The sequence below is a fragment of the Opisthocomus hoazin genome, chromosome 8 (genome assembly GCF_030867145.1).
Source record: "Opisthocomus hoazin isolate bOpiHoa1 chromosome 8, bOpiHoa1.hap1, whole genome shotgun sequence".
In the NCBI taxonomy this organism is placed as follows: domain Eukaryota; kingdom Metazoa; phylum Chordata; class Aves; order Opisthocomiformes; family Opisthocomidae; genus Opisthocomus; species Opisthocomus hoazin.
In genome coordinates this window covers 521,428-546,960 of record NC_134421.1, presented here as the reverse complement: position 1 = coordinate 546,960, position 25,533 = coordinate 521,428, and the positions used below count along the sequence as shown (strand labels likewise).

General features: G+C 50.4%; 1 long non-coding RNA gene across 1 annotated transcript; it reads left to right on the top strand.

Annotated features, from left to right (window-relative positions):
* Positions 1-6,969: 6,969 nt before the first annotated feature.
* LOC142362190 (uncharacterized) lies at positions 6,970-11,230 on the top strand. The gene is made up of 2 exons (XR_012764785.1): positions 6,970-7,805; positions 10,219-11,230. It is a non-coding gene; the product is annotated as an uncharacterized LOC142362190 (long non-coding RNA).
* The last annotated feature ends 14,303 nt before the right edge of the window (positions 11,231-25,533 follow it).

Sequence of the window (25,533 nt, the reverse complement as noted above, 5' to 3'; positions counted from 1 at the left end):
CGGCTGCGTTTGTGCTTGGTTTGCACGGGACGAGGGGCTGCGCCAGAGGCCAGGGGAGGAGGGGACGGGCTGTGGGGCTGGGGCGACGGCCCCCTGTTCCTGCCGGGCTCCAGCCGTGGGCCGGGGGAGCCCCAGGTGCGGGCAGCGGGGCTGATGGCGACGGCCCCTCCCTCTGCCGGTGGAGGGCCCGGTGCTGCCGTGGCCCGGGTGGCCGTGGAGGGGCCGGTACGATCGCTGCTGCCACCCGGTGAGCAAAGTTCGGTACTGCGGCTCGGGCGGCGCCGTGTCGAAGAGCTCGCTGCTGCCACCCGGTGAGCAAAGTTCGGTACTGCGGCTCGGGCGGCGCCGTGTCCAAGAGCTCGCTGCTGCCACCCGGTGAGCAAAGTTCGGTACTGCGGCTCGGGTGGCGCCAATGCGCGGTGGCGCCGTGTCTAAGAGCTCGCTGCTGCCACCCGGTGAGCAAAGTTCGGTACTGCGGCTCGGGTGGCGCCAATGCGCGGTGGCGCCATGTCCAAGAGCTCGCTGCTGCCATCCGGTGAGCAAAGTACGGTACTGCCGCTCGAGTGGCGCAGGTGCTTTGAGCGCTGGGAGGAGGCGTGCCCTGTGTGTCCGGCGCTGCAATAAGGAACGCCTGGCTGCTTGCTGAAGTGCCCAAAGGGCTTCAGAGAGTCTTTGTGTTTGCCCAATGACGGTATCATGGGCTCCAGCCGTGGGCCGGGGCCGGAAGAGCCCCAGGTGCAGGCAGCGGGGCTGATGGCGACGGCCACTCCCTCTGCCGGTAGAGGGCCCGGTGCTGCCGTGCCGGGCCCGATGGGAGCCGAAGGAGGAGCGGAGCCATAGCCGCGTTGCGGCTGCAGCGAGGGAGAAGGTGAGCGCGGGGTGTAGGGGGGAAGTGGATGGAGCGGCGGGACCCGGGGAAAAGCCCCCGGGAGGGCGGGGTCCGTGTCGGGGGCAAGGAGCGGCGGGGGTGCGGCGCCGTGTCGGAGCCGCGAGTCGGGGGCTGCCCGGAGCCGGCGCTGGGCGTGGACGCCGCGCCGTACCCCCTGGCGCCGCCTCGTGGACGCAACGCGGTACTGCAGGCAGGCGTTCGGCGCATGGTGTGGCCCCTCCGGCGCGCCGTCGGCGCGTGGCGCATGCGCGGTGCGGCGGAGCAGCATGGCGGCGGTGTGTTGTCGGGTGTCGGGGCGGCGGGGGAGCAGAGAGGCCAGCGGTGAGGCGGGGGCTCCCCTCCGGCGGGTGCGGGGGTGCGTGGTGGCTTCCCGAGGGTGGTGGGACGGGAAGCTTGGAGCCGGCCGCTGCGGCAGGCTGCAGGAGGCGAACCGGGTGCGGGCAGCCCCGGGGCCAGAGGCAGGCGGTGACGGAAGGGAAGGGGGGAAGGAGGCGGGCATCCCCCCCAAGCCGGCAGCGCTCCACCGGCCCCTCTCGCCCCGCGCAGCCGGCCCCAGCTGCAGCACGTTTTTGTTAAATACACGAAGGGCTTAAGAACTTAGATTGGTTGTATAAGTGAAAACTTTGGTAAATTTAATGATCAGCTGTGTAGCCAGAAGACGAGAAATTCCAATGGCATCACGCCTCTCTGTTCCTTGAGTAGGGAGTCTACTTAATTTTACACTTTTGCCATCTAATTTTTGGAAAAGCAGGGTCTCGGGCACTTCCACTGGAAATGGTTGAGGTCTGCTTGTTCCCAACACTGGGGAGAATTGTGAATAAAAAGCTGAAACCATTTCTAGACTTGAGGAATGTTAGCAGGCCTTTCTTGAAATAATTTTTCTTCTTTGACAGAAGCAGGTTTACGGAGTGTGGTTGAAGAGTTGGAAATGGAAGGAAATCAACTGCAGGAACAAATTCTTCTTCTAGAAGAGCGTTGTCAGGATCTGGAAGACAGAGTGCAGCTTCAAGTTAGAATGGAGGCTCCTCAGGTGAGCTTTTGGGTTTGTGTAAAAACCTCATGATAGAAGAGAATCGTTTTATTCTCTGTTGATATTCTTGGAGTCGTAGCCTCCAGTAAGACAGAAATGCCCATTTGCAGCTAGCAAAAACATGTCAAGGCATTATGCTTCGTCATTCTGTTGGCAGAGGGTGTACACATGCTAGATTATGCTCTGAAGTTGAAACCTGTTGCTTCTGTTCAGCTCAGGGAGAAACTTGTTTGGAAGTAAGCTTTGTTATTTGTTACTTGTTTTAGAAACCTAGTAAAAGGCAACCTGATTTTCATTATTGTTTGTTAGGGGGGCTTTGTCAGAAGGTCCTGAAACAGATTTTGTTACTACTGGCAGAAGTGTCCCTCTTCTTACATCCCTCAAGTTTCTTTTCTGTAACTGTGTGTGTATTATTATTATTTTTCTGTGCATATATACACACACAGTTATAGAAAAGAAACTGTGCAAATATATAAAAGTGAAGTAATAACTTATATATATACAATCTAAACACCAGATATTAATTTGATATATATTGATATTGTAAAAGTATTCAATGGAGGCACCAAAAGGAACAGTGAAATAAATATTTATGAGGAAGGTTATTTTTTAGTATTTCCTGATTGATGAGTTACTATGATAATTTGTAAACCTTACTTTCACTAAATGATACAACTGCTCTCTTCCTCAGACTCCTTCAGGTTCAGTGCATTACTCGTAGTTCTTTGTCTGTTAAGCTGCACAAATATAAAAAAGAATTAATGATTTTAAGATGAAAGACAACCTGATATGTTAATTATTATTTGAGAATCTTGTAACAAAGCCTTTCAAGACAGGTAACGTTTGGTGTAGATGAAGAAGGGCAGCTATTGAGGGCGGTACAGGTGTGTTCTGCCTCCTGCAAAATGCTAGCGTATTTTCATCAGAGGTGACAAGTTTGCCAGGTTAACCATGAGCCAGCAGTGTGCCCTGGCTGCCAAGAAAGCCAATGGGATCCTGGGGTGCATCAAGAAGAGTGTGGCCAGCAGGTTGAGGGAGGTTCTCCTTCCCCTCTACACTGCCCTAGTGAGGCCTCCTTTGGAGTACTCTGTCCAGTTCTGGGCTCCCCAGTTCAAGAAAGATGAGGAGCTACTGGAGAGAGTCCAGCGGAGGGCTACAAGGATGGTGAGAGGACTGGAACATCTCTCCCACGAGGAGAGGCTGGGGGAGCTGGGCTTGTTCAGCCCGAAGAAGAGAAGGCTGCGAGGGGACCTAATATATACTTAGAAATGTCTGCAGGGTGGGTGTCAGGACGATGGGGCCAAGCTCTTTTCAGTGGTGCCCAGCGACAGGACAAGGGGCAATGGGCACAAACTGAAGCACAGGAAGTTCCGTCTGAACGTGAGGAAGAATTTCTTCCCTCTGAGGGTGACGGAGCACTGGAACAGGCTGCCCAGGGAGGTTGTGGAGTCTCCTTCTCCGGAGACATTCAAGACCCGCCTGGATGCGGTCCTGTGCAGCCTGCTGTAGGTGACCCTGCTTCAGCAGGAGGGTTGGACTAGATGACCCACAGTGGTCCCTTCCAACCCCTAATATTCTGTGAATCTGTGAACTCAGGGAAATGTGCATGAGAAAGTCTGTGTCCTGGCTGTTGTACTGTATGTTGATTAAAATCTTGTTGGCTGTCTGCAGCGGAACGGGAGATTGTGAGAGACGTCAAGGAGAAGCTTTGTTATGTGGCTTTGGATTTTGAAAATGAAATGGCAGCTGCTGCTTCCTCCTCCTCTCTTGAAAAGAGCTATGAGCTTCCTGATGGACAGGTCATCACCATTGGAAATGAGCGGTTCCGATGCCCTGAAACTCTCTTCCAGCCATCCTTCATAGGTGAGACAGGGCTTTTCTTTCTAGGGACTTGACAGAGAATGAAAAGAAGAATTTCGTAGGAAGTATAGACAACCTGCAGCTATAGGAACTGAGGTACTGATTCTCAAATGTCCATAGAAACACGCAGCTTCTATTGACTTAATCAGCTCTTTAGAAGCGATGAACACTGCTGCTACAGCTGCTGGATGAGAAGGCGCCTGTCAGTTTAGAGGTACCTGCATCGTAAGATGATTTCAGCCTCTTCCAAGTGCAGTAGAGTTTCTAAGGTGATGATTTAGAGTACTGTCAGAAGATCGTGCTTTTTATCTCGACTGGCTGATGTATAACTGCACGGTGCTGCTTATGTGGGTTTTATATCTAGATGCTGCTTCAGGTTATTGTTTGATTATATTAATCTGTAATGTAATCATACAAAATGAAATCGTACGTTATTTTGCAGTAGTTTTATCTGTAGTGTCAAATTTCCCATTCTATCCAGTGGATGACTGCCACTTTCTATGGTAACTTGTACTGCCCTCACACAAATTTCCTACTTTCAATTTAAATTCCACTCGTGAGGAGTGAGCCAAATGACTGCGGGCAGTTTGGCACGATTTCCATTAAACGAAGTGGTAAAGCTAGCTGCGTTTGTGTGTAGAAAGCAAACTATTGAAGCATTAATATAGCTCCAAGTTCTGCATTTGAACATCAGCAGGAGCGATGTTCAAATATTCTGCATTTGAACATCAGCAGGAGAAATGCTCGTTAGGAGGTGGGGGGATTTGGCTGCCAGAAGTGTATCGAGGATCAGCGTTGGTGTTCAACAGTGGTGTCAGAAACGTAGCGGTGGAAATCGGGACTTCCTGGATCACAGATCTTTGTCAAAATATGCGTGTTAAGCTAGTTTAAAAGTCTAGTACTTACAGTCCTGGGAACACAGTTTGGACTTTATCTGGTCTGTTCCTTTTCTTTAGCAAGGAACAGTACCACGAGATGCTCTCCTGAGCATCACGTAGGTTTTTTTTCCTGGAATTCTCTTGGACTACTGAGCTTCCCTTTCATTTGAACAGTAAGAAAAAGAAGGGAAGAAAGAGAAATCACATGTGTTGAAACTTCTTTCCACTCAGGGATGGAATCTGCAGGTGTCCACGTAACCACTTACAACAGTACTCTGAAATGTGGTATCGACATCCGTAAGGATCTCTATGCCAATAACGTCCTCTCTGGAGGAACCACGATGTATCCTGGGATTGGCGCTCGTATGCAGAAAGAGATTACCGCTTTGGCTCCAAGTGCTATGAAGATTCAGGTAATTTTGCACACCTGCGGTTCCAGAAGAAGCTTTTGTTGGAAAGTTAGATCCTATAGTCAAATGCAAATGTCCACAAGGGAATGTCCAGGTCTTGCATCCCAGGCCCTGATGTTAGGAGACCCTCGGACAGCCTGCTTAATTCGTGCCTCTTTTCCTCCTAACAGCCAAAGCAGAATGAAGAGAGGGATTGGAGAGGTACTGGAATAGAAATGGTTGCTGAAGCCATGGGAGTTTCTGAGGTCATTCTGAGAAAATGTGAAAGAACAGTTAAGGAAGACAGTCCTGTGGGCTTCGCAGTGAAATAGGGCTAAGAAGGAGAAAGGGGCTCCTTGAAAGACACCACAGAACAGCAAGATAGGTAGGGATGAACCTAGAGAAGATGGAGCTGTAAATACTAAAGGGAACATGACCAACCTGAGAAGATACAGGGGATATTGTAGGCTTCAAGGCTTGGCTATCAGAGAAAAGGGTGAAAGAATAAATCCAAAATCCAAGCAGCGTGCAAAGTCTGCGGCTTGTTAGCTGTTTGGAAGGACCCTTTTGCCTTGGAGCAAGGCAATGTGTAGTGAAATAGAGAGGCCATGTTTGTCAGGCAGCAGACGACATGTTGCACGGGCATGACGTGGAGTGGCAGGCGTGGAAACGGGAGCACGCAGGAGCAGGGGTACATGCAGTGTATTTGAGCAATTGAGTGGCTCAGGCGGGAATCAGCGGGAGGTCTTCTAGCTTCACATCTAGTGCTTAGCTAGATACACAGTGCCAGTGTATCTCAGTGTTTTGGGGTTTGGGATTCTTTTCACGTAAAAGAATTCCTTTATCATTAGAAAAATGCTCCGACCGTTCTGTGCAGTGTTGTCCCAGCGGTCTTTATTTACAACCAAATTGGATAAATATTTCAAACCTTTACTTTTCTTTCGTATACGTTTGTAATTTTTTGGTAGCTGTGTTGTAGGCCATCTGCAGATCTCTCAACGGGCTGCAGTATTTGTCTGTTCATAGTAACGTTATAGCAGCTCTGTCGACTCAAGGTGGAAGACAAAATATGGCAGCCTTTCTACCTCTTCGGTGCTTTACTTCATTGGAGTTGTGCTTTGATGATGAAAAGCGTTTCACCTAGTTGTTTCCTCCAAAGAGATGTTTACTGTGTTAGCTGCTTGTCACTTTATTTCCAACAGATTGTGCTTCTCTTCTGGATGATTGCACCACCTGAATGTAAATACTCTGTCTGGACTGGGGGTTCAATACTGGCGTCTCTGTCCACTTTTCAGCAAATGTGGGTCAGCAAAGATGAGTATGAGGAAGCTGGCCCCTCTATTGTCCATCGCAAGTGCTTTTAAATACTTCCGTCGCGTCCTGTCGGCGATAAGTAGTGCTGTTCCTCTACACATCACCTGTGCTCATTCACCTCTGAGGGTGGTTTGGCTTGCTTGCATCCGTTAAAAAACCACGGTGTATGGATGTCATAGAAATTAGCAAGTTACTTCTAATTTTTGGTGCTAAAATGAGACTAACATTTCAGTGATGGGTGTTTTCCGAGACTGAGAACAGTAGTTATGCTATCCACCTCCCTTTCTCGTGCATTTGTAAGAGTTGTGCTACCAGCCAGGAGGACGCACCCCCATAAGGATGCTGTACCCGCCGTACCCGCTGGCGCCGCCGCGTGGGCGCCACGCGGTACTGCAGGCCGGCGTTCGGCGCGGGGTGTGTCCCCTCCGGCGCGCCATCGGCGCGTGGCGCATGCGCGGTGCGGCGGAGCAGCCTGGCGGCGGTGTGTTGTCGGGTGTCGGGGCGGCGGGGGAGCAGAGAGGCCAGCGGTGAGGCGCGGGCTCCCCTCCGGCGGGTGCGGGGGTGCGTGGTGGGTGCCCGAGGGTGGTGGGACGGGAAGCTTGGAGCCGGCCGCTGCGGCAGGCTGCAGGAGGCGAGCCGGGTGCGGGCAGCCCCGGGGCCAGAGGCGGGAGGTGACGGAAGGGAAGGGGGGAAGGAGGCGGACACCCCCCAAAGCCGGCAGCGCTCCTCCGGCCCCTGTCGCCCCGCGCAGCCGCCCCCAGCTGCAGCACGTCCCCTGAAGCCTGTCCCGGAGCGCCCGGCCTCCCGCAAGGCCCGTGGTGTGCGGGCGGCACGCTGGCCCTGGAGCGTGCCTCGGCCTCCCTGAAGGCGGTGGCCGCTGCTTGTTTGTGTGTGGCAGGGGCCGCGCTGAGGACGCGTTTGTCCGTTCGTGGCCTGGGGATGCCGTTGGCTGCGCCCGCTCCGGGCTTGTGTGGGCTGCGTGTGCCGGGCCTCGCTGTGCTGGCGGCGTGGGGGCGAAAAGGGAGAGGCGGAGCGCTGAGTGGCTGCGGGCAGGAGGTGTCGCGGCTGAAGCTGGAGAGTCCCGAGAAGGCTGAAGAAGAAGAAGAAATAGAAGGCCAGCTGCCGCTGGCGCTGCAGGCAGGAGAGAGCCTGCCTGTGCGGGTGAGGAAGGCTCCCTCTTGGTAGCCCGCAGCAGGCCAGGCCGCCAGCGTGCCCCGCAGGGTCTGTATGTGTCACCAGCAGCAGCATGGTCCGGTTGTGGAGCGCGCGAGCGCAGCTACGTGCGTAGGGAGCCTTGTCTCGTAAGAGCTGCGAGACATGGACGTTTTGTCTTAGGTGGGGGACAGCCAAGCGACCGGAGTTAGGGAAGAGGAATGGAGGAGAGCAGGAGAGAGAAGCGTCTGAAGCGGCAGAGTCTCCCGGGAGCGCTGAGAGCAAGAGCTGCGGTGAGTGGCGGGCCCTCGGGGCCCTGTCGCCCCTCTTCTGCGTCCCGGGCCCTCCCCTGGATCCTTCTCTCTCCCACGCTGCTGTGATATTTTTTTTATTTGTTTTTTTCTTTTTCCTTTTCTTTTCCTTTCCCTGTACCTCCCGTCTTCTGTCTGTGTTTGTGTTGTGCTCCCTCTCCCTCTTTTTCTCCCTCCAGAATTTCTCTAGCCGGCTCCCTGTCTCTATTTCTGTGTCCTGCTACCTGTCCGGTCGTTTCTTGCTGTACCTCCCTGTCCAGCCGGCTCTCTTTTTGCTCTCCCTTTTTGCCTTTCTCTCCTTCTCTGTCCTGCTTCATGGCCCTTTCTTCTCTTTCTCTCCCTCTCTGTTCTCTAGCCCCTTGCTGGTTTCTTTTGGGGTTTCCCTGCACACACCCCCCCCGCCCCCTTCTTGGTCTCTTTGTCTAGATCTGACCCTTTCTTTGTTTCTCGGTCCCTTTTTTCCTGTTCACTGTCCTTTTTCTCTCTCTGTCTGTGTGTCCTGCACTCCGTTGCCATCTTTATCTCTCCTTTCTTCTTCATCTCCTCCCCCTGCCCCCGTCTCTCTCTCCCTCTTTCGCGCTCACCGGCCCTACATTTTTGTGCTTCGTCTCTGCAAGGCTCCTCGTCCCTGTATTTCTTGATTTCTCTACCTCTCTGGCGTTTCCTTTCGACCCTTCTTTCTCTCTGAGCTCCCTGGTCTTCTGCCTTGTCTTATTTTCCTCTTCCTAGTGCTCTGCCCTGCTCCCCATCGCTTATTTTCTCTCTCCGTTTCTCTGCCCTGCTCCCCGTCCCTGTCTGTCTTTCTCCGTCCCCCTCGGCTGCTCCACAGCAGAGTTTTTCCTTTCTCCGGCTCTCTGACCCGCTCCCCGCCCACCCAGGTTGACCGTCCCAGGTTTTGTTCTGCGTCTCCATCCTGCCGCTGTCCTCATCTATCCTTTTGTGCCCTTCTCTTTCTGTCTCTTTTCGTGTGTCCCCGCTGCTTTTTTTCCCATCTCTGTCCAGCTCCCTGTCCCTTTCCTTTTTCCTCTTGCTGTCCTTTTGCCCTGCTGCCTCTTGCTGTTTTTTCTGCCTTTCCCTCTCTGCACCATTCCCTCTCCCATCCTTTATTTCTCTATCCCCCTGTGCAGCTCGCTGTCCCTTGTTTCCTTTCTCTCTTCCTCGGTATTTTTTTTCTTTCTCCATACCTCTCTCCCGCTGCCTGTCACGGTGGCATTTCTCCCACCAATGCTGTCCTGCTCTGTCCCTTTTCTCTCTCTCTGTCATTTTGTCCTGCTCCCTGTGTTTGTTTTTTTAATTCCTCCCTCAGGGTCCCTCAGCCCGGTGCTGTTTTTTCCCTTCTCCGCCTCTGTCTCCTGCTGCCCAGCTGAGGCTTTTCCCCCTCCGTCTCTGTCCTGCTCCCCCGTCTCTTACTTGTGCCTGTCTTTCACTTTGTCCTGCCTCCTTGTCCCCTTTTTCTCTCTCAGTATCACCTTGTCCCGCTCCCTGTCCCTGTCTTTCTCTGACAATCTGTCCTGCTCCTTGTCCTTCTCTTTCCCTTCGCTGTTATTCCCCGTCCTTCTTCTGGCCTTTCTTCCTTCTCTTTCTGTCCTACTGCCCCAGTGCCTCTTTTTCCACCGCTGTCCTGCTCCCTGGCCCTGGTTTCCTCTCGCCGTCCCTCTGTCCTGCTTCCTGTCCCCAGTTTTTCTGTCTCTCTTTCTCGATCCTGCTGCCTGTCCGGTCGTTTCTTGCTGTACCTGCCTGTGCAGCCGGCTCTCCCTTTTTGCCTTTCTCTCCTTCTCTTCCTGCTTCCCGGCCCGTTCTTGTCTTCCTCTCTGTCTGTCCTCTAGCCCCTTGCTGGTTTGTGTTGGGGTTCCAACCCTGACCACCCACCCCCTTCTTCGTCTGACCCTTTCTTTGTTTCTTAGTACGTTTCTTCCTGTTGCCTGTCCTTTTTCTCTCTCTGTCAGTGTGTCCTGCACTGCGTGGGACAGGGGTGGGAGGCTGAAAAAGGGTGGGAAGCTGAATTAAGTAGAGGCCAGCAAAAAGGGAGGTAGGAGGCTGACGAGGGGTGGGAGGTGGGGGGGGGGGGTGGCCGAGGAGGGGGGAGTAGAGGCCAGGAAAAAAAAGGAGGCCGGAAAGGGGTGGGAGGCCGGGGGCGAGAGTAGAGGCCAGAAAAAAAGGGAGGCCGGGGGGTGCGAGTAGAGGCCAGAAAGGCCCTTTTCTTGTGGCTTCTTCCCTGTCTTTATCTCTCTTTCCTGCCTTGTTTACTCCTCTGATTCAAGTTCTCTCTCGATCCATGTGTTCTGCTTCCCACTCATCATATTCTCTCTTTTTCTCTGTCCTGTTCCTGAGGCTTCTTGTCTAGGAAGCCACGTCTCGTATGAGCTCTAAGACAGCCACATGCATTTTCTCTCAGGTGGAGGAGAGCCAAACGATTGGAGTTGCGGAAGAAGAAGGGAAGAGAGAAGGAGAGAGAAACATCTGAAGTGTCCAAGTCTCCCGGCAGCACCGAGAGTGAGAGCTGCGGTGAGTCCTGGGCCCTCGGGGCCCTGTCACCCCTCTTCTGCATCCTGGGCCCTGCCCGGCTCCCTCTCTTTCCCCCACTGCTACGATTATTTTTTTTTCTGCTCTTGTGTACCTTCTTTCTCCATCTGTCTCTGACTTGTCCCCATCTTTTAGGTCCTCCCTCTTTCTGCCTTGCAGCCTGTGGCATTTTTTTCCTTCTTCCCCTCTTTCTGTTCAGCTCCCGGTTACTAGTTTTGCTTTCCTCCTACTCTGTAGCCTGTCAGTACTTTTGCTGTCTTTGGTGCTCTCTGTCTGCCTCCTCGTCCCTTGATTCGAGGCCTTCCTTCTTGGCTCCGTAGCACGTCACAGATCTACTGCTTTCTCCATGTCTATTCTATTCTATTTCCTCATCTCTCTTTGTCCAGGTCCCTGCCGCTGTTCTTTTTTCCTCTGTCATGCTGCAGGGGATTTTTTTGCATCTCCTTCCCGCTCCCCATTCTTCATTTTCGGTCTGTGTCCTGCTCCCTCTTCTTCTTTCTGCTGCTGCTCTTCCTCTCTTGCTGCTGCTTCTTTCTCCGTCTCTGTGGGACTGCCTGTCCCCGTCCTTCTCTCGCTGTCCCTTTCCCTGCTTGGTGCTTTCTCGTTCCACTGCCGCTGTCCAGCCACCTGTCACTTTTCTCCTCTCTTGTAGTGGCCTGCACCCTGCTCCTCATTTTTGGCAGCCTCTGCCGAGCAGCGCGTCGCTCCGGGAGGCGACGGACGGACTGTTCCCCGCTGGAGCAACGGGCACAGCTGCGGGAAGGAGTGCCGAGGTGTCGGAGGGGCAGAGGGAGCGTCGGGGGCCCCGAGCCCCGGGGCGGAGCGGCTCCCGGGACTGGCTGGGTGCGTGACTGAATAAAGACCTGCGGTCCCTTTTGCCCTGGCGGCTGCGTTTGTGCTTGGTTTGCACGGGACGAGGGGCTGCGCCAGAGGCCAGGGGAGGAGGGGACGGGCTGTGGGGCTGGGGCGACGGCCCCCTGTTCGTGCCGGGCTCCAGCCGTGGGCCGGGGGAGCCCCAGGTGCGGGCAGCGGGGCTGATGGCGACGGCCCCTCCCTCTGCCGGTGGAGGGCCCGGTGCTGCCGTGGCCCGGGTGGCCGTGGAGGGGCCGGTACGATCGCTGCTGCCACCCGGTGAGCAAAGTTCGGTACTGCGGCTCGGGCGGCGCCGTGTCGAAGAGCTCGCTGCTGCCACCCGGTGAGCAAAGTTCGGTACTGCGGCTCGGGCGGCGCCGTGTCCAAGAGCTCGCTGCTGCCACCCGGTGAGCAAAGTTCGGTACTGCGGCTCGGGTGGCGCCAATGCGCGGTGGCGCCGTGTCTAAGAGCTCGCTGCTGCCACCCGGTGAGCAAAGTTCGGTACTGCGGCTCGGGTGGCGCCAATGCGCGGTGGCGCCATGTCCAAGAGCTCGCTGCTGCCATCCGGTGAGCAAAGTACGGTACTGCCGCTCGAGTGGCGCAGGTGCTTTGAGCGCTGGGAGGAGGCGTGCCCTGTGTGTCCGGCGCTGCAATAAGGAACGCCTGGCTGCTTGCTGAAGTGCCCAAAGGGCTTCAGAGAGTCTTTGTGTTTGCCCAATGACGGTATCATGGGCTCCAGCCGTGGGCCGGGGCCGGAAGAGCCCCAGGTGCAGGCAGCGGGGCTGATGGCGACGGCCACTCCCTCTGCCGGTAGAGGGCCCGGTGCTGCCGTGCCGGGCCCGATGGGAGCCGAAGGAGGAGCGGAGCCATAGCCGCGTTGCGGCTGCAGCGAGGGAGAAGGTGAGCGCGGGGTGTAGGGGGGAAGTGGATGGAGCGGCGGGACCCGGGGAAAAGCCCCCGGGAGGGCGGGGTCCGTGTCGGGGGCAAGGAGCGGCGGGGGTGCGGCGCCGTGTCGGAGCCGCGAGTCGGGGGCTGCCCGGAGCCGGCGCTGGGCGTGGACGCCGCGCCGTACCCCCTGGCGCCGCCTCGTGGACGCAACGCGGTACTGCAGGCAGGCGTTCGGCGCATGGTGTGGCCCCTCCGGCGCGCCGTCGGCGCGTGGCGCATGCGCGGTGCGGCGGAGCAGCATGGCGGCGGTGTGTTGTCGGGTGTCGGGGCGGCGGGGGAGCAGAGAGGCCAGCGGTGAGGCGGGGGCTCCCCTCCGGCGGGTGCGGGGGTGCGTGGTGGCTTCCCGAGGGTGGTGGGACGGGAAGCTTGGAGCCGGCCGCTGCGGCAGGCTGCAGGAGGCGAGCCGGGTGCGGGCAGCCCCGGGGCCAGAGGCAGGCGGTGACGGAAGGGAAGGGGGGAAGGAGGCGGGCATCCCCCCCAAGCCGGCAGCGCTCCACCGGCCCCTCTCGCCCCGCGCAGCCGGCCCCAGCTGCAGCACGTTTTTGTTAAATACACGAAGGGCTTAAGAACTTAGATTGGTTGTATAAGTGAAAACTTTGGTAAATTTAATGATCAGCTGTGTAGCCAGAAGACGAGAAATTCCAATGGCATCACGCCTCTCTGTTCCTTGAGTAGGGAGTCTACTTAATTTTACACTTTTGCCATCTAATTTTTGGAAAAGCAGGGTCTCGGGCACTTCCACTGGAAATGGTTGAGGTCTGCTTGTTCCCAACACTGGGGAGAATTGTGAATAAAAAGCTGAAACCATTTCTAGACTTGAGGAATGTTAGCAGGCCTTTCTTGAAATAATTTTTCTTCTTTGACAGAAGCAGGTTTACGGAGTGTGGTTGAAGAGTTGGAAATGGAAGGAAATCAACTGCAGGAACAAATTCTTCTTCTAGAAGAGCGTTGTCAGGATCTGGAAGACAGAGTGCAGCTTCAAGTTAGAATGGAGACTCCTCAGGTGAGCTTTTGGGTTTGTGTAAAAACCTCATGATAGAAGAGAATCGTTTTATTCTCTGTTGATATTCTTGGAGTCGTAGCCTCCAGTAAGACAGAAATGCCCATTTGCAGCTAGCAAAAACATGTCAAGGCATTATGCTTCGTCATTCTGTTGGCAGAGGGTGTACACATGCTAGATTATGCTCTGAAGTTGAAACCTGTTGCTTCTGTTCAGCTCAGGGAGAAACTTGTTTGGAAGTAAGCTTTGTTATTTGTTACTTGTTTTAGAAACCTAGTAAAAGGCAACCTGATTTTCATTATTGTTTGTTAGGGGGGCTTTGTCAGAAGGTCCTGAAACAGATTTTGTTACTACTGGCAGAAGTGTCCCTCTTCTTACATCCCTCAAGTTTCTTTTCTGTAACTGTGTGTGTATTATTATTATTTTTCTGTGCATATATACACACACAGTTATAGAAAAGAAACTGTGCAAATATATAAAAGTGAAGTAATAACTTATATATATACAATCTAAACACCAGATATTAATTTGATATATATTGATATTGTAAAAGTATTCAATGGAGGCACCAAAAGGAACAGTGAAATAAATATTTATGAGGAAGGTTATTTTTTAGTATTTCCTGATTGATGAGTTACTATGATAATTTGTAAACCTTACTTTCACTAAATGATACAACTGCTCTCTTCCTCAGACTCCTTCAGGTTCAGTGCATTACTTGTAGTTCTTTGTCTGTTAAGCTGCACAAATATAAAAAAGAATTAATGATTTTAAGATGAAAGACAACCTGATATGTTAATTATTATTTGAGAATCTTGTAACAAAGCCTTTCAAGACAGGTAACGTTTGGTGTAGATGAAGAAGGGCAGCTATTGAGGGCGGTACAGGTGTGTTCTGCCTCCTGCAAAATGCTAGCGTATTTTCATCAGAGGTGACAAGTTTGCCAGGTTAACCATGAGCCAGCAGTGTGCCCTGGCTGCCAAGAAAGCCAATGGGATCCTGGGGTGCATCAAGAAGAGTGTGGCCAGCAGGTTGAGGGAGGTTCTCCTTCCCCTCTACACTGCCCTAGTGAGGCCTCCTCTGGAGTACTCTGTCCAGTTCTGGGCTCCCCAGTTCAAGAAAGATGAGGAGCTACTGGAAAGAGTCCAGCGGAGGGCTACAAGGATGGTGAGAGGACTGGAACATCTCTCCCACGAGGAGAGGCTGGGGGAGCTGGGCTTGTTCAGCCTGAAGAAGAGAAGGCTGCGAGGGGACCTAATATATACTTAGAAATGTCTGCAGGGTGGGTGTCAGGAAGATGGGGCCAAGCTCTTTTCAGTGGTGCCCAGCGACAGGACAAGGGGCAATGGGCACAAACTGAAGCACAGGAAGTTCCGTCTGAACGTGAGGAAGAATTTCTTCCCTCTGAGGGTGACGGAGCACTGGAACAGGCTGCCCAGGGAGGTTGTGGAGTCTCCTTCTCCGGAGACATTCAAGACCCGCCTGGATGCGGTCCTGTGCAGCCTGCTGTAGGTGACCCTGCTTCAGCAGGAGGGTTGGACTAGATGACCCACAGTGGTCCCTTCCAACCCCTAATATTCTGTGAATCTGTGAACTCAGGGAAATGTGCATGAGAAAGTCTGTGTCCTGGCTGTTGTACTGTATGTTGATTAAAATCTTGTTGGCTGTCTGCAGCGGAACGGGAGATTGTGAGAGACGTCAAGGAGAAGCTTTGTTATGTGGCTTTGGATTTTGAAAATGAAATGGCAGCTGCTGCTTCCTCCTCCTCTCTTGAAAAGAGCTATGAGCTTCCTGATGGACAGGTCATCACCATTGGAAATGAGCGGTTCCGATGCCCTGAAACTCTCTTCCAGCCATCCTTCATAGGTGAGACAGGGCTTTTCTTTCTAGGGACTTGACAGAGAATGAAAAGAAGAATTTCGTAGGAAGTATAGACAACCTGCAGCTATAGGAACTGAGGTACTGATTCTCAAATGTCCATAGAAACACGCAGCTTCTATTGACTTAATCAGCTCTTTAGAAGCGATGAACACTGCTGCTACAGCTGCTGGATGAGAAGGCGCCTGTCAGTTTAGAGGTACCTGCATCGTAAGATGATTTCAGCCTCTTCCAAGTGCAGTAGAGTTTCTAAGGTGATGATTTAGAGTACTGTCAGAAGATCGTGCTTTTTATCTCGACTGGCTGATGTATAACTGCACGGTGCTGCTTATGTGGGTTTTATATCTAGATGCTGCTTCAGGTTATTGTTTGATTATATTAATCTGTAATGTAATCATACAAAATGAAATCGTACGTTATTTTGCAGTAGTTTTATCTGTAGTGTCAAATTTCCCATTCTATCCAGTGGATGACTGCCACTTTCTATGGTAACTTGTACTGCCCTCACACAAATTTCCTACTTTCAATTTAAATTCCACTCGTGAGGAGTGAGCCAAATGACTGCGGGCAGTTTGGCACGATTTCCATTAAACGAAGTGGTAAAGCTAGCTGCGTTTGTGTGTAGAAAGCAAACTATTGAAGCATTAATATAGCTCCAAGTTCTGCATTTGAACATCAGCAGGAGCGATGTTCAAATATTCTGCATTTGAACATCAGCAGGAGAAATGCTCGTTAGGAGGTGGGGGGATTTGGCTGCCAGAAGTGTATCGAGGATCAGCGTTGGTGTTCAACAGTGGTGTCAGAAACGTAGCGGTGGAAATCGGGACTTCCTGGATCACAGATCTTTGTCAAAATATGCGTGTTAAGCTAGTTTAAAAGTCTAGTACTTACAGTCCTGGGAACACAGTTTGGACTTTATCTGGTCTGTTCCTTTTCTTTAGCAAGGAACAGTACCACGAGATGCTCTCCTGAGCATCACGTAGGTTTTTTTTCCTGGAATTCTCTTGGACTACTGAGCTTCCCTTTCATTTGAACAGTAAGAAAAAGAAGGGAAGAAAGAGAAATCACATGTGTTGAAACTTCTTTCCACTCAGGGATGGAATCTGCAGGTGTCCACGTAACCACTTACAACAGTACTCTGAAATGTGGTATCGACATCCGTAAGGATCTCTATGCCAATAACGTCCTCTCTGGAGGAACCACGATGTATCCTGGGATTGGCGCTCGTATGCAGAAAGAGATTACCGCTTTGGCTCCAAGTGCTATGAAGATTCAGGTAATTTTGCACACCTGCGGTTCCAGAAGAAGCTTTTGTTGGAAAGTTAGATCCTATAGTCAAATGCAAATGTCCACAAGGGAATGTCCAGGTCTTGCATCCCAGGCCCTGATGTTAGGAGACCCTCGGACAGCCTGCTTAATTCGTGCCTCTTTTCCTCCTAACAGCCAAAGCAGAATGAAGAGAGGGATTGGAGAGGTACTGGAATAGAAATGGTTGCTGAAGCCATGGGAGTTTCTGAGGTCATTCTGAGAAAATGTGAAAGAACAGTTAAGGAAGACAGTCCTGTGGGCTTCGCAGTGAAATAGGGCTAAGAAGGAGAAAGGGGCTCCTTGAAAGACACCACAGAACAGCAAGATAGGTAGGGATGAACCTAGAGAAGATGGAGCTGTAAATACTAAAGGGAACATGACCAACCTGAGAAGATACAGGGGATATTGTAGGCTTCAAGGCTTGGCTATCAGAGAAAAGGGTGAAAGAATAAATCCAAAATCCAAGCAGCGTGCAAAGTCTGCGGCTTGTTAGCTGTTTGGAAGGACCCTTTTGCCTTGGAGCAAGGCAATGTGTAGTGAAATAGAGAGGCCATGTTTGTCAGGCAGCAGACGACATGTTGCACGGGCATGACGTGGAGTGGCAGGCGTGGAAACGGGAGCACGCAGGAGCAGGGGTACATGCAGTGTATTTGAGCAATTGAGTGGCTCAGGCGGGAATCAGCGGGAGGTCTTCTAGCTTCACATCTAGTGCTTAGCTAGATACACAGTGCCAGTGTATCTCAGTGTTTTGGGGTTTGGGATTCTTTTCACGTAAAAGAATTCCTTTATCATTAGAAAAATGCTCCGACCGTTCTGTGCAGTGTTGTCCCAGCGGTCTTTATTTACAACCAAATTGGATAAATATTTCAAACCTTTACTTTTCTTTCGTATACGTTTGTAATTTTTTGGTAGCTGTGTTGTAGGCCATCTGCAGATCTCTCAACGGGCTGCAGTATTTGTCTGTTCATAGTAACGTTATAGCAGCTCTGTCGACTCAAGGTGGAAGACAAAATATGGCAGCCTTTCTACCTCTTCGGTGCTTTACTTCATTGGAGTTGTGCTTTGATGATGAAAAGCGTTTCACCTAGTTGTTTCCTCCAAAGAGATGTTTACTGTGTTAGCTGCTTGTCACTTTATTTCCAACAGATTGTGCTTCTCTTCTGGATGATTGCACCAGCAGAATGTAAATACTCTGTCTGGACTGGGGGTTCAATACTGGCGTCTCTGTCCACTTTTCAGCAAATGTGGGTCAGCAAAGATGAGTATGAGGAAGCTGGCCCCTCTATTGTCCATCGCAAGTGCTTTTAAATACTTCCGTCGCGTCCTGTCGGCGATAAGTAGTGCTGTTCCTCTACACATCACCTGTGCTCATTCACCTCTGAGGGTGGTTTGGCTTGCTTGCATCCGTTAAAAAACCACGGTGTATGGATGTCATAGAAATTAGCAAGTTACTTCTAATTTTTGGTGCTAAAATGAGACTAACATTTCAGTGATGGGTGTTTTCCGAGACTGAGAACAGTAGTTATGCTATCCACCTCCCTTTCTCGTGCATTTGTAAGAGTTGTGCTACCAGCCAGGAGGACGCACCCCCATAAGGATGCTGTACCCGCCGTACCCGCTGGCGCCGCCGCGTGGGCGCAACGCGGTACTGCAGGCCGGCGTTCGGCGCAGGGTGTGTCCCCTCCGGCGCGCCGTCGGCGCGTGGCGCATGCGCGGTGCGGCGGAGCAGCCTGGCGGCGGTGTGTTGTCGGGTGTCGGGGCGGCGGGGGAGCAGAGAGGCCAGCGGTGAGGCGCGGGCTCCCCTCCGGCGGGTGCGGGGGTGCGTGGTGGGTGCCCGAGGGTGGTGGGACGGGAAGCTTGGAGCCGGCCGCTGCGGCAGGCTGCAGGAGGCGAGCCGGGTGCGGGCAGCCCCGGGGCCAGAGGCGGGAGGTGACGGAAGGGAAGGGGGGAAGGAGGCGGGCATCCCCCCCAAGTCGGCAGCGCTCCTCCGGCCCCTGTCGCCCCGCGCAGCCGCCCCCAGCTGCAGCACGTCCCCTGAAGCCTGTCCCGGAGCGCCCGGCCTCCCGCAAGGCCCGTGGTGCGGGCGGCACGCTGGCCCTGGAGCGTGCCTCGGCCTCCCTGAAGGCGGTGGCCGCTGCTTGTTTGTGTGTGGCAGGGGCCGCGCTGAGGACGCGTTTGTCCGTTCGTGGCCTGGGGATGCCGTTGGCTGCGCCCGCTCCGGGCTTGTGTGGGCTGCGTGTGCCGGGCCTCGCTGTGCTGGCGGCATGGGGGCGAAAAGGGAGAGGCGGAGCGCTGAGTGGCTGCGGGCAGGAGGTGTCGCGGCTGAAGCTGGAGAGTCCCGAGAAGGCTGAAGAAGAAGAAGAAGAAATGGAAGGCCAGCTGGCTGGCAGCTGGCTGGGGCTGCAGGCAGGAGAGAGCCTGCCTGTGCGGGTGAGGAAGGCTCCCTCTTGGTAGCCCGCAGCAGGCCAGGCCGCCAGCGTGCCCCGCAGGGTCTGTATGTGTCACCAGCAGCAGCATGGTCCGGTTGTGGAGCGCGCGAGCGCGGCTACGTGCGTAGGGAGCCTTGTCTCGTAAGAGCTGCGAGACATGGACGTTTTGTCTTAGGTGGGGGACAGCCAAGCGACCGGAGTTAGGGAAGAGGAATGGAGGAGAGCAGGAGAGAGAAGCGCCTGAAGCGGCAGAGTCTCCCGGGAGCGCGGAGAGCGAGAGCTGCGGTGAGTGGCGGGCCCTCGGGGCCCTGTCGCCCCTCTTCTGCGTCCTGGGCCCTCCCCTGGATCCTTCTCTCTCCCACGCTGCTGTGATATTTTTTTTTTTTTTTTTTTTTCTTTTTCCTTTTCCTTTCCCTGTACCTCCTGTCTTCTGTCTGTGTTTGTGTCGTGCTCCCTCTCCCTCTTTTTCTCCCTCCAGAATTTCTCTAGCCGGCTCCCTGTCTCTATTTCTCTGTCCTGCTGGCTGTCCGGTCGTTTCTTGCTGTACCTCCCTGTCCAGCCGGCTCTTTTTGCTCTCCCTTTTTGCCTTTCTCTCCTTCTCTGTCCTGCTTCATGGCCCTTTCTTCTCTTTCTCTCCCTCTCTGTTCTCTAGCCCCTTGCTGGTTTGTTTTGGGGTTTCCCTGCACACACGCCCCTCGCCCCCTTCTTGGTCTCTTTGTCTAGATCTGACCCTTTCTTTGTTTCTCGGTCCCTTTTTTCCTGTTCACTCTCCTTTTTCTCTCTCTGTCTGTGTCCCCTGCGCTCCGTTGCCATCTTTTTCTCTCCTTTCTTCTTCATCTCCTCCCCTGCCCCCGTCTCTCTCTCCCTCTTTCGCGCTCACCGTCCCTACATTTTCGTGCTCCGTCTCTGCAAGGCTCCTCGTCCCTGTATTTCTTGATTTCTCTACCTCTCTGGCGTTTCCTTTCGACCCTTCTTTCTCTCTGAGCTCCTCGGTCCTCTGCCTTGTCTTATTTTCCTCTTCCTAGTGCTCTGCCCTGCTCCCCATCGCTTATTTTCTATCTCCGTTTCTCTGTCCTGCTCCCCGTCCCTCTCTTTCTTTCAAGGGATGATTTCGTGTTATGGTTTGTAGCTGTTGTGTGCAGTGATGGGTTTTGTGGACGTGGCTGTTGACACTGGCAGGTGGCAGGAATGTGAATGCTGCAGAATTTCAGAGAGAAAGGCTCAGTAATTAAAGATTACAGTTAAAACTGAACCAGGTCAGAAATGCGATTGTAATTTTTTCAGTACCCTAAAAGAGGCAATAAGGAAACATTTAAACCGTTCTTCTGTGCTGTAGATGGTGGAAGTATACATGACCAGCAGTGCTGTCTTTTCGTTTTCAGAGTGTTGAACTGGAGGCCCAGCGCTGTCGTGGGGCTGAAACGGATGCCACGCTGGCAGAGATAGAGAAGAAGTGAGCTGAAAGAGATGCTTACATCATGGATTTACAGACAGCGTGTGGATCAAGTGGTGTTGCCAATGGAATACTCGTGCCCAATGAAGAACTGAAGGTATATTAGCAGCTGAAATAGAAAATCTCCATAGAGATTTCAAGGAATCAGCAAATTCTGCTGCGTTATGCGGTGCATCTTTCTCTGAAGCACAAATCCTCTGCACTTCTTCACGTGAATCCAAATTCTTTACTGATTATTTTCATTTATGTTAGTAGATCTATATTTCTTTATTACTTTTGTCAGTATCATTTGTATGTATTAGTATCGACTTCAGAAGGTGCTGACAAATTTCATTCCAATTCAAACCAAACCTGAGCTTTGAGTTGAATGTTGCTCTAACTCTGAGGGAAGGGCTAGGAGTCAGCTTCATGATGATTACTGTATCTTTTTTCTGGGTCCCTTCTTTTAATTGTCTTTTGGTTTGCATTCTAAAGAATGAGCTGGCTGTTAAAGAATCCTCGCTCCAAAGCATGCAGATTCTAGTTCAGAACCTTAGCAAGAGAGTTGGAGGCAGTGAAGAGAAATGTAGCTTGTTCCAGGAGCAAACTGGAAGTCTTAAAAATATTCAAAGCAAAGAAAGATAGGGTTTCCAAGGAAAAGATGCTACCTATATGGAAAATGTAAGTAAACACACTAAAAATACTTCCATTGTGTGGTGGAAAAGGTGGTGTCTTGGCTGTGGTGTTTTTATCTCAATAGTTAAGAAATGCCATTTTTAATTTTGGGTGATCGTTGAGTAAAGATCTATATGGTGATCAGACAAAATGAGAGTAATGAAGCAGTAGGTGGTTTGTGCTGACGATAATTGAAGCTGAAAGTTTTATGCAAGGAAGGAGTTTGAGGATGCGGCTGGTGTTTGGGCACGGAGGAACTTGTGTGTAACAGTGAAAGGAGTTGTGCAGAATTCTAGCTGAAGAACCGCCAGACGCCTCTTTCTTGTAGCGCTATGTTTGAAGGTGCAAAAATATGCACATACTATGGCTGGTAGCATTTTTGGATTATTGGAATCATTCAGGGCACAAATGACTGCTTGGCAGATCACTTTCACTTGTGCTGTGAGCTGTCTGGCACACTTCTTAGCATGAGAGCATGGAAAAACACTATGGTTTTCTTCCTGACTGAAAAATAGCTGAAGTTTCGAGCACTTAATGGGAAATGTTTCTGGGTGTTAGCAGCTGATTAACAGGCCAAGACAAACAACAACAGTTTTGTTAAATAATACTTTAAAAAAAAAAAAAAAAAGTGGCAGTGGGGAGCCATTCCTTGATGTTATCGGTTCCTTGACGTTACCAAGCTCTTCAGCTCTCTTGGAAGCTAAATCTCAGGTTTGAATGCAGTGTGCCTGACCTCTCAGCGTTTGCGTTTTGCCATGTGGGACATACTGAGATGAACAGTGTTGTACATAATTTGATGTTATCTGTAACAAAAATGCTACTTTTGATCCTGAATGTGACCACATCTGTTCAGTAGCACACAGGGAATTAGTTTAGATACAGTAAAGAAAGAAAAAGACAAACAATAGAGCCTGTAAAAGCCATTTTGGTGAGCACAGTGTCATAGCTCAGATATAAACCTGGGTAGGAGTTTATGTGAATTTATTCAAAATATCGTTAGTGAGAGTGCAAAAATTATATCTGTTTACAAAAATTGTAAGATAGCTGACAAAGGCACATTGGAAGCGTTGGTCACATTTAGCTGTTATGGTTGCTGGATGTTACTACTTTTTATTTACATTTGCAGTGGGATTTGGTAAATATGTTTTCCTATGCAATTTCTCTTGTTAGGCCAGTGAATCAGGTAGTGTGGATGAACTGCAGAATCAGCTCTTGGAATGGCAGGAGAATGTGACAGTGGCAATTTTCTTCAATTTTTGTGTCTTTGAAGAGGTTTGTGTAATTTATAAAAAAAAAATCCCTGTAGAATCTATACTTGAAAAGAAACAAAGGTGTGTAAAATGAATGCAGATAATGTGACAGTGCCAAAAGCCAAAATGTAATTAAAACCAGAAGCAGAATCCAATTTAGCAGTCCTCATTTTAAGAGGGTCATTAATTTTTTTCTTTGACTTTTTTCCTCTAGTCTTTTGTGACAACATGTGAAGTATGCAATTTTGAAATATCACAGGAAGAACTTAAGTCTAGTAGGTGTTAGAGAATTGTGTGTTGATGAAATTCGTGGTAGAAGTAATCGTTGGACAGCTGGGATGAAAGCTGACTATTTCCAGCAGGGCTGAATCTCCTCATAGTTTCTGGTGTTTACCTCACAGATGCATCGACATAAGTTCCCTGCATTTTGCATGCTGTGAGAACAACCGTGGAGTGATGTGGTTAAATTGAAAGCTAAATTTGTAACTATCTGATTCGTGTAATTTTCAGTTAGTATGGAGCCACCTTTACTGTCGTGTCTTTTCGCTGGCTGTTCTGTCCTGTCTGCTTTGCATGAGCCGTCTGTTTCTTCATCTGTTACCCCAAACGTGTTTTGTCCTATCACAAAACAGATGGGAATGTACTTTAAATGAAAAATCATTTCTAACAATGAACAGAATGCCTACCTAAGCTTTCATATTCTGAATTTACTCAGTGTGTTTATTTCAAAGTGATTCTTATCTTTGTCTTAAGAAGAATGGTATGATTAATTTACGATAAGATGGTTTGATGCCGGTTTGCAGTGTAACAGATGCTTGTGACTTCCTCAAATGATCCGGCTTTGTAGCTCGTACTAAAATTAAAGCTGAAAGGGACGTATGTCATTTCCGTAAAAACTAACGTGATTGTTCAGATTGTAAAAACCACAGTTGTCTCAGCTGATGGATGCCTTTGTCGTACAAATCAGGTATATTTCAACCTGGTAAATTGAAACGAGATCTAGTTTGGCATTTGAATTGTTTGGCTTTTTTTTGAGTATCAGCATAACCTCACCCTTTCCAGTCTCCTGTATAAAGTCTTCATTTAGAGCTGATGAAGAAGTAAAGTTAGACTTCAGTTTGCCGCTTCTTAGCGAGATGTGCAGACTTTATTCTGATGTTCTACGTAGTAATGTTGGAGGGAAATCACAAGGTGAACGCGATGGATTGCTTCTTTAATCTTGTTGCTGTCAGTCATTGATAGGGACTTCAGCCTGTCCCTGGTCTCTCTTTATGTAGTAGTGTCTGATGTAAATGTGATAGCCTTCCTGTGGCACAAAACTGATTGAGGATGACTGGTTCTTTCCTGGCTGCTCTGATGCAGCCATAGTCTCAGGGCAACAGGAGCTGGAGGAGGAACCGACCACAGTTCAAGGAATGGGCAGGCTGCAGCAAGCAAGAAGAAAAAGCAATCGGAGCAGCAGCAAGCTTCAGGTGGGTTAAAAGAGATAAGAATTTATTTTTACCTCTATGCTAATAAAACTAGGGGTTTTTGTTAAATACACGAAGGGCTTAAGAACTTAGATTGGTTGTATAAGTGAAAACTTTGGTAAATTTAATGATCGGGTGTGTAGCCAGAAGGCGAGAAATTCCAATGGCATCACGCCTCTCTGTTCCTTGAGTAGGGAGTCTACTTAACTTTACATTGAACAATAACGAGCTTCACTCTGGAGTAATTCGCATGCTTGAAGCTGTGTGCATTCTTCATGTGTTAAGGCCATTTTTTTTGGTTTAGATACAATCTTGATAAATCTCTCTGTTGGTGGAGCTTTACTTTTATTAGTAAGTGGTGTCAGTTCATTCAGGTTTGCTTCTAGGTAGGTGGTGCTGTAAGACACACGAGAAAATGAAGATCTTTTGTAAGAATTAGGATGTCACTGTCACAAGAACATACCACTGGCAGAATAATCTTAAATTTAGTGAACTCCAATCCTTTACCCTGAAATTCAGAGGACCTTGTTAACTGTAGAAATCAGGGGACCAATGAAGGTATCCAAACATAGGGGTGTCTTAAAAGTCCTGGCTGATACCGCACAAAACCTGTGGGAGGCTTGGCTTCTCTGGAAATACTAGCTAGAAGCTGGGCAGGTTGCTCTAGTGTCCACAGCGCTCCCGTATGCTGACATTCAGGCACCTCAATCACTTGCTGAGCTTTAGGACTTAGAATTGAAACTATGCTTTTAATAACAGGATATGTATTTTACCCTTGCTTCTTTTCCTCTTTAAATTGAACTTCATTCTCATTTTTTACGCGTAGGAAGAATACAACTTTGATGGAAAGCAAAGCTTTCAAGAATTGCACGTCACCTTGGATAGCACTGATTCAGCTGAAGGAGAAAACATGGGAGACTGGTGGCCAGAGTACACTTCACCTAACGCAGGTGTGATAGCGACTAGACAGTTTATGAAAGCATGCACAGCATCTGTATTTTGTGTCTATTTTTGTTTCCAAATTCAACTAACAACCCACTGGTGGTGTATTCTAATCTTTGTTGCATTTTTTTGGCTTGCATTTTCTTCCTTTTCATTTCAAAGCATGTGCGTGCTGGATGAGCTGCCTAGTTTTGGTTCAGAAGCAGAACGTAAATACGTCTGCACGCTGGAGTTGGTTGAGCCTTGGTGCCCGTGAAATGTCCTGTGTGGCAAGGCCATGTGTTTTTTCAGTTACGAGTCTTGTTCCTGGGACTGTGCTTCCAATCTGTAACAGTTATGTTACAAAACAGAATGGTGTTCCATTGCTGTATGCTTTTAATTTAAAAATCAAAGTCTTATTTTTCAATGCAAATGTTTTTATATCAGTGGTAAAGGCTGCAAATATATCTCGCTGTTGAAATGGAACAGACTCACTTGCAAACTTTGATACAGACCGGTTTAAATTGTTTATTAACAAGTGCTTAAGATCTGATCCTGCAAGTACATCGATAGCTTATGATTAACGTAACATGAGCCACAGTATTGTTGAGAATATTTCTGCCAGATTCTCCGAGTTCTTGAGCTGTGCAACTTTATTTTGTTTTTTCAGCAGCTGAGGGAACTTTTGCCATCTAATTTTTGGAAAAGCAGGGTCTCGGGCACTTCCACTGGAAATGGCTGAGGTCTGCTTGTTCCCAACACTGGGGAGAATTGTGAATAAAAAGCTGAAACCATTTCTAGACTTGAGGAATGTTAGCAGGCCTTTCTTGAAATAATTTTTCTTCTTTGACAGAAGCAGGTTTACGGACTGTGGTTGAAGAGTTGGAAATGGAAGGAAATCAACTGCAGGAACCAATTCTTCTTCTAGAAGAGCGTTGTCAGGATCTGGAAGACAGAGTGAAGCTTCAAGGTAGAATGGAGACTCTTCAGGTGAGCTTTTGGGTTTGTGTAAAAACCTCATGATA